This window comes from Miscanthus floridulus, chromosome 8 (genome assembly GCF_019320115.1).
Source record: "Miscanthus floridulus cultivar M001 chromosome 8, ASM1932011v1, whole genome shotgun sequence".
Taxonomy (NCBI): Eukaryota; Viridiplantae; Streptophyta; class Magnoliopsida; order Poales; family Poaceae; genus Miscanthus; species Miscanthus floridulus.
The window spans coordinates 143,018,200-143,026,981 of NC_089587.1; the positions used below are offsets into that span (position 1 = coordinate 143,018,200).

At 45.4% G+C, this 8,782-nt stretch overlaps 1 pseudogene; it reads left to right on the forward strand.

Annotated features, from left to right (window-relative positions):
* Positions 1 to 729: 729 nt before the first annotated feature.
* Positions 730 to 4,300, forward strand: LOC136477317 (pentatricopeptide repeat-containing protein At1g09900-like; annotated as a pseudogene).
* Positions 4,301 to 8,782: the final 4,482 nt, after the last annotated feature.

Consider the following 8,782-nt stretch of genomic DNA (forward strand, 5'->3'; position numbering starts at 1 on the left):
TAACCGAAAAGATTAGGAGAAAAAAACTCAACCCATGGGTAAGACAGTCCCGAATATTGTGTTTAAAAGGAAGATCTTCTCACGTAGGTTGAGAAAACTTTTGAACCTCTACCCCACTCATACGCAACGGCATCATAGCTCTCGTGAGACTAAGCTGACCTTAGACCTGTGCTTTGACGTGGAGTAGACGAGGGGATTTTTAGGATTTTTCCAGCGCTGATAAACTGCGCTTTCACCGGCCAACTAATCCGTTCCATAGGGGATCGAACACTGGGCGATAGGGTGCAAAGCGCACGGCCAAACCAACTAGTATAGCATTCACTTGCAAAAGATTAGGAGAACACAATCCCTATTCGCGTGCCCTTAAACCCGGTTTGATCCGCTTATTTTTTTCATCCGGAACAGCGTTTTTCTCTCATAAATTCATCCAGTATTTCTCCAAACCATCCAGATTCCTCTAAAATTCAGACAAACGAACAGGCCTATTGTAGGATCATAAAAGCACAACGGTTAGTTAGTTAGAAGGAGGGCGGACCAAATAATAGTACTAAAAAAAGAGGTCGAAATTTTACCTCTATAGTATAAGGGATAGATTTGTACTAGAATTTTACAACTTCAATTTAATTTCCTAGGGTAAATGTAGAAACAGGAAAAAAAAAAACATGTCCTGAACATGGCCTTATCCAATCTCTTGCTTCAGAGTCGAACAGTCCAGTTCGCATCCTGTCATCCACTCCAGTCCTGATCAGTGCCGTTGACAACGCGCGCGGACCATGAAAATGAGACGCCCAGCTCTCGCCGCCGGCACCACCTCCCCGCTCTCGCCTCCCACCGCTGCCGTCTCTGCCCACCCCTTCCCTCCCACGAACCACAAGTTTCACAGGGCCCGCATCCGCCTCTCCTCCGCCGCGGCGGCTACCTCCAGGTGGGTCAACCCGCGGGCACCCCCACCCCGGCGCGGCGCGGGCGGGAGCGGGGCTAACCAGCGGCTGCACCACCTCGTCCACCTCGGCGACCTGGACGCCGCGCTCCTCCTTGTGGAGTCCATGCGGGATCCCGACCGACCCGCCGTGGTTCCCTGTACCCTCCTCATCAAGAAGCTTTGCGCAGCGGGCCGCCTCGACGACGCTGAGCGTGTGCTCGGGGCCTCCGAGCGCGCGGGCACCGCCGATGCCGTCGCGCGGAACACCCTCGTCGCGGGGTACTGCCGCGCGGGGGGTCATCTCGCCGACGCCGAGCGTATGCTGGCCTCCCTTACCGCTTCCGGCTCCGCCGATGTCGTCACCTATAACACCCTCGTCGCGGGTTACTGCCGCGAGGGCCGCCTCAACGACGCCCGGCGCCTCGTCGCCGACATGCCGTTCGCCCCCAACTCGTACACCAATAGCACCCTGCTCAAGGGCCTGTGCAACGAGAAGGAGTGGGACGATGCCGAGGAGCTCCTCTCCGAGATGATCCGGAGTGGTTGCCCCCCAAATGATCTCACGTTCGGTATGATAATCCATTCGTTATGTCAAAATGGATTGGTTGACCGTGCAATGGGAGTTCTTGATCAGATGTCCAGGTGCAGGTGCACACGGGGCGTGATTGTTTACAATGAAATCATCAGTTTCCTTGCAGAGCTAGGGCGTGTTGAGGAGGCTCTTCATTTATTCAACCAAATGCCCTGCAAACCTGACATCTTTAGTTACAACACTGTGATGAAGGGTTTGTGTAGAGATGAGCGCTGGGAGGATGCAGGAGCGCTTATTGCTGAGATGGTTAGAAAGGATTGCCCCCCAGATGAAGTTACATTCAACACAGTGATCAGTTACTTGTGCCACAGAGGTTTGGTTGACTGTGCAATGGAAGTTGTTGAGCAGATGCCCAAGTATGGATGTAAACCTGATAATTTCACCTACAGTGCCCTAGTTAACGCCTTTTCTGAACATGGCTGTGTGGATGATGCTCTTGAGTTACTAAGAACCATACCATGGAAACCTAACACTGTTTGCTATCGATCCGTACTGAAGGGACTCTGCAGAGCTGATCGATGAGAGGATGTTGGGAAGCTTGTAGCTGAGATGATTAGAAACCAGATGAACCTTGATGAAGTCACATTCGGGTTGATCATCGACTGTTTGTGCCAAAAAGGGCTAGTTGACTATGGCGCTGAAGTTTTGGGGGAAATGACAAAGTTTGGATGCTCACCTGATATTATCATGTACAATTCTCTTATCAATGGGTTTTCTGAAAACGGGAGTGTGGATGATGCCCTCGACCTATTCAAAAACATGTCATGCAAACGAAATGTTGTTACCTATAATTATATGTTGAAGGGTTTGTGTAGAGCCGAGCGATGGGAGGATGCCGGGAAGCTCGTAGCTGAGATGGTTAAGGATGAATGTCTCCCTAATGAAGTGACATTTAGTACCCTAATCAGCTATTTGTGCCAGAAAGGTTTTGTTGAGTGTGCAATTGAAGTTTTTGAGAAAATGCCGAAGTACAATTGTATGCCTAATGTTATAATATATAGCACCCTTATCAATGGCCTTTCTGAACAAGAGTGTGTAGATGATGCCTTGAAGTTACTAAATGACATGCCCTGCAAGGCAGATACCATTTGCTATAGTGCTGCATTGAAAGGCTTGTGTAGGGCTGAGCGATGGGTGGATGCAGGTGAACTGATACTGGAGATGATTAGAAAGAACTGTCTGCCAGATGAAGTCACATTCAGTATACTAATCAATAACTTGTGTCACAAAGGGTTTCTTGAGTCTGCAACTGAAGTTTCTGAGCTAATGCTTAAGTATGAATGCATGCCTAATGTTTTCATTTACAGTTCCCTCATTAATGGCTTTGCTAAACAAAACCGTGCTGAAGATGCTCTCAAGTTACTAAGAAACATGCCATGTGAGCCTGACACGATTTGCTACAGCGCTGCACTGAAGGGTTTGTGTAGAGCAAAGCGATGGGAGGATGCCAGGGAGCTTATAGCTGAGATGTTTAGAAAGCAGTGCCCTCTAGATGAAGCAACATTCAGTATGCTCATTGGTTCATTGTGCCAGAATGGGCTGGTTGACATGGCAACTGAAGTTTTTGAGCAAATGTCAGTGTACGGATGTAACCCTAATAGTAAGATTCATAGTTCCCTTGTCAATGGCTATTCTGAGCAAAGGCGTGTGGATGAAGGCCTCAAGTTATTGAGCAGTATGCCATGAAAGCCTACAACCAATTCCTGTTGTCTGTGTTGAAGAGCTTTGAATCCTGAGGATGGTAAGGATTCAAAATGACCAGGCTGGAGTTCATCATTGATTTGGTGAATTTACATCTGGTACTCATTAATTACTTGTACCAGAAGAAAGTTTGGTTTGAGTTCTTGAGTAATGGAATGGATGATGTCATCTGATCATCATTATCTTTTTTGAGATAGCCTGCATGGATGCTTTTCAGGAATGAATTATGGCAGGTAATTGAGATGGGTGCTACATGTGACTTTTTGGCTTTAATCAAACAAATAAAAGCACCAATCTTTAGTCATAAAAGAGGTTCAGCACTGTATCATGGTTTTTGGATGGCAATAGGGGTTATGAGCAGTAATTACTGAAAAACAGTAAATATTCATCCCCAACTTTCACAATTGTTGCCAGAACTTGTTGAATTCTATAGGTATGTGAAAGTAACTTGTGCTATAACCTGCAACAAGACCCATTTATATCTGTACTTTTTCGTTTTGAATGACTTAACAAGGAACTTAAAATTCTGTATGTGATTAGGTTCTCAAATCTTGCAATACTCCAAATTAAAGGTCCTAACTGTAATATATGTTCAACTTTGTCTTGTTTGTTCCTTCAAGAATTGACCATGTTTCTAGTCTAGTCTCTTTGTGCAACCATTGATTTAGCTGTTTCTATTTATCGTCATAAAATTAGAATATGGTGTAATGACTCAAATGTCACGATTTCTTCTTAGCATAATACTGATGGAGGATGTGTATGAATGTGGAGTGAGATGCAGTTGATTGGAAGGGAGAAGGGCGGTAACTGGTGAAACTGAAGGCATCTCCTCAACACAGTCTGTTTTCTTGTTGTGATTTAACAGTTTGCTGCTTAATTGATGAAAGAACCATGACTTAGTTTGTTTCCGATGTTCCATTATCTTAAAAAAAACAATTTCAGCACTGTTTACTTTCTGGGTATCTATCAACAGGTCAGATGGAGATTATCACCTCTGGATCGCAAAGGTTCTTTTTTCGGGCGATGACTCAATTGCAGTGGGTTCCACTACATACTCCGTACCAATTCAAGCAATCACAAGATTGTAAGGCCTACACGGCGGAAGATTTGATTTTTTTTTTTTTTGACAACATGGAAGATTTGAGGTATGCTGCAGTAGGAATAAAAGAAGCAAAGAATCAAAGCAGATCAGCAGAACTCGAAGCAAACCTAGGGAGAAACGATGTGCAGAGTTAGTGAAGAAAATATCTACTGCTGCAAATTAGAATCTGATGGAGTGATCAGACTTCGGTTGAATTCGGGGGGCCTGCTGACTGATGCAGTGACGTCAAGATTGGTCTGATGGTCATCCACTCGTCCAAAACAAGCTTTCAGTGTCGCGGAAACTCTCCTGATTGGGTGGAGCAGCCGCACCAGCGCACCGCCCATTCTCTCTGCATTACTGCATAGACTGCGACTTCCCCGTTGCATTCGGAAGAAAGGTCAGGGACGATTAGATTAATGGCACTGGTGGACTATGGAATCTGTAACAACTCCGCTTGCAGGGATGGATCTTATTTCGGCTGGTTTCGGTTGATTCAATAGTATTCTGACTAGACCAGCCGAACACGCTGCTTAAATCTATCTAAAAAACTGAAACATCCCATATTCATACAGCGTCGACGTGGATATCTGAATTCGTATCCTATTTCAATATAGATATAGATCTAAATGGATGTATTTGAATTCGTTTTTTATTGGATTCTGTATCCATATTCAAAAAATACGAAATATCTGACATTTTCCATATCTATAAAAAACAAAATGACATCTAAAACTTATATTTATGACAAATTCGAGATATGGCCTATGTCCACATCCGAATCAATTAGATATGCGAATGTGAATTGAATGTATATTTATATTCGAGATAACATATCTGATTGTGAATTCAAATTCAAGGTATCCATTTTATATTGGTATTCAACTATATTTATATCTGGATTTAGATTCAAATTAAAATATGGTAAATAGTGCTATCCGGATTTGAGAATCCATCCCTTAAACATTGGCAGAAATTTTTTTTGGCATTTCCAATGGATGAAGCCGATGTCTCGATCACTGGCCTTCCTAGTGTTGGCGAGCCTCGCGTGCACATCTCATCACTCGCGTCGCGTGATTCCACGTGCGTGCGACAGCGCTTGCCAATCGCTTCGGATTTGGCTCGTCTTAGCTGTTCGAAACTTGGGCGATAATTTCCCACCTCAATTAATCTCAAAATCTTTTTCTCATAATGCGTTTCAAAAATCTCATGGACTGAGCGCTGTTGTTGAAGAAAATTACCGTAAGTTGGTGTTCCGTGTAAGTTGTACTATACATTAACCTCAAGCAAACTTTTTATTATTATTAAAATTTAAATTGGTGTTCCGTGAAAGCAAACCTCCGAAACTCCTCCGTGCGTCCTATGCAGCTCCGGCATGGCGTGCCGGGCAAGTCCAGCGACGCCCAGGGGCCCGGTGCTTTGCCCCCGTTCAGCTCCGGCATGGCGTGCCGTCGTCTTTTTTATTTTTCTTTGACGAATGTCTGTTAAATTTAACTCAGAGTATTATCACGGACATCTCTGGGTTCTTGGCATGGTGTTTCACGCTAGATTCTACCAACACACTCGTAGGAATTAGATCACTGATACTTTTCTTTCAAAAAAAAAAAAGAATTAGATCACTGAGACTGTAAGCGACCTAAATAGATACTGTATACGTATTGAGTAGATATATACAATGCCCCTCTTGATAGATAAACCAGCCAAATCGAAAAAAGAAACACTTGGATGATTTTCTAAAAAAAAAGTATTTGTATAACTTTCCAACAAAGTCTATCTGAATATTAATTCAATGTAGTCAAATTTAACGCTCTTGCTCCGACACATGGCTGACGTGATGTTATAGGGCCTGATTGGTTGAGTTTTAAAATTTGTCGTGTCAAAGATTTGGCAAGCCAAAAGTTGAGTAAAAAAATTGTCATAGATTTGACAAGCCAAATGTGAGAGTTTGATAAGTTTTGATAGCAAACCAAATACTAGCTAAAATCATAGCTTACCAAATCTTTGATATGGCAAATTTTGAAAGCGAAAACAATCAATATATAGAGAGAGAGAACGACTGACGTGATGCTATATAGGACAGTTGGTCAATGATACGTCGTTATATAGTCTAAAACTACCTTAGAAGCTTTCCCCTCAAAAAAAAATACCTTAGATGCCGCTTAGCGTGCAAAAACAAAATATTTTAAAAATTAAGGAGTGACCAACATTCAGTTTTATATATATAGAGAGGAGGAAAGCCGAACTGTAAGAATAGTTTCTTTGTGCGAAAATAAGAACTTTTTTACAACATCTATGAGAATAATTGAGAGAGAGAGAAAACTTTGTCCTACGCAAAATGGTTAATCATCAAACACAGCGGATGTACCGTGTCCCCCTCCAACACCGCACAGAAGTAAGCTCTCCTGTTGCCCCACGCTTCCTTGTGCCAATAATTTATACGTATTTGCTATTACACTGCCCCGTGTGAACCGCGACCAACTGACACGGATGATCCTAAGAGACATGGCCCGCATGTCATTTGTACAGGCTCGCATGTTAACAGGTAGTAGTGAGCTTGTTGGCGGCGTCTCAATTAACCAATTAATTATGGTAGGTAGTAGTTTATGCAGTACGTCGGCAGTTTCTTTTGACGACGACAGGGACGACCTTGTGTGGTACAACATTTGCAAATACTGCCTACTTCACGGGAGGCCCTCCGAACATTGTGTAATCACACATGGAGACACGTTGATGACGTTGCTAAGCCAAAAGGTATTACAACAAACGCGCTGACTCCTGGGCCGGTCCGGATACCTAATGATAGGCTGAAAGAGCGATCCAGTCTTCGACCGAAAGGCTTGGCCAAGGAGGGGACAACACTTGCTTCCGACTTCGATCCGCTTTTTCGACCAGGAATACACCGAACCTCTGCTTACAACTCTTCTCTGAACGACGCGGTCGGAGCCGACTGAGAACAACAGACGGGGGGCGCTCGCTCGATGAGGACCCAAGAATCAGGCGGAGCAGATAAGACAAGGCGATCAAGTCAACCGCAATACCGAGAACCGTACCCTACACACCTGCAAAACAGTACCGCCAGGGCCATGCTAAAAGGGTGTTTTACAACCTTCCAGGCATGTCAGAACCCGAATAGTGTTGTGGGCGTCGGCGTTTGTCTTACAGTGTTGTGGGCGTCGTCATTTGCCATACTAGACGAACACGGTGAAGCCTGCCACACGCGTCTGATATAAACAGTATTGTGGGCGGCGACGACCATCTTGTACTTGACAGCGTGGGCAACAAGACTTAGTAAAACACGAGCACACACTCACTCTCTCACACACTTGTAAGACCATTCCCTTCACCTATAAAAGGAGATGCGCTCTCTCCCAACGAGGAAGGATGATTCCGACTCTCTCTCTCTCTCTTTGCTAAGTTTTAGACATTTTGAGCAATCAAATAGTTCCACGGCTCTAGAACTCTAAAGCTACATAGAGCATATGTTCCAATACTTGGCGCACGTAAGGAGCTCCCGTCACTCTTGGCCCTTCGGTCCAGAGTCCGACCGGACCTTTAACACCCCTCTTCTCATTCTCACTCGTTTGTAACCCCACAACAAACTTCGAGCACCTGGGCTCAGGAATAAAGTCACCGACCGACTGAAACTGGACGTAGGGCACGTTGCCTGAACCAGTATAAACCCTATGTCATTGAGTGCTATGCCACATGCCCACATCCGATCATAACGCATGGCAAAACTATAAATATTTACTTGTTGGTCACTTTTCGCACCGACATTTGTCACCGTCCATGGGGAAGACGCCGTACGTTCACGCTTTTGGTCATCGGATGGGCCACCTTTCTGCCATCTTCGGCATGATGGGCTTAAGCGATACAATTCGTTTTGGCTCGCTAGAGTTTTCCATGCTCCCGCCTGTTGGGACGTGGGTTCCTCCCATCTTCGAGCTGTTCTAGACCTTTCTCTTTGGAAGCCTAGACTTTGTCGCCGACTAGCTTGGCATGCTTCGCCTCCGCAAGGAGGCACTTATCCCGACGCCCATCGGAGGAGGAGCGCCCTCCGTCGACTCTAGGCCACCCAGTGACCTCAACGACAAGACACCTGCGCTTCACTCTGAACCCACGCTGGGCTCAAACGCCACTGTGAGTAACGTACATATTATTCTTTACTCTCTACGTCGACTCTCCGGAGAGACCCCGTTGTCCCCACCGCGATCACTGTTCCACTGGTTCCCCTATGGCCTCACGTCCCCCTTGGACTCGTATGCGTGGGGGCTCCGAAAGATGCTGACGCCGCACTCTCTCACATCCAAATTTGTGGGGATGGCGGGCTATGCTCCCTCCTCTTTTCATGACCTAGTGGATGACGAGGTTGAAAGCGATGGCTCTAGCATCGGCGACGTCGTGGCACCTAGCCTCCCTCTGTCTTGGGAGTGCGCTATGGCGGATGCTCTAGGACAGCCACTAATGGTAGCGGAGTCTCTATAGA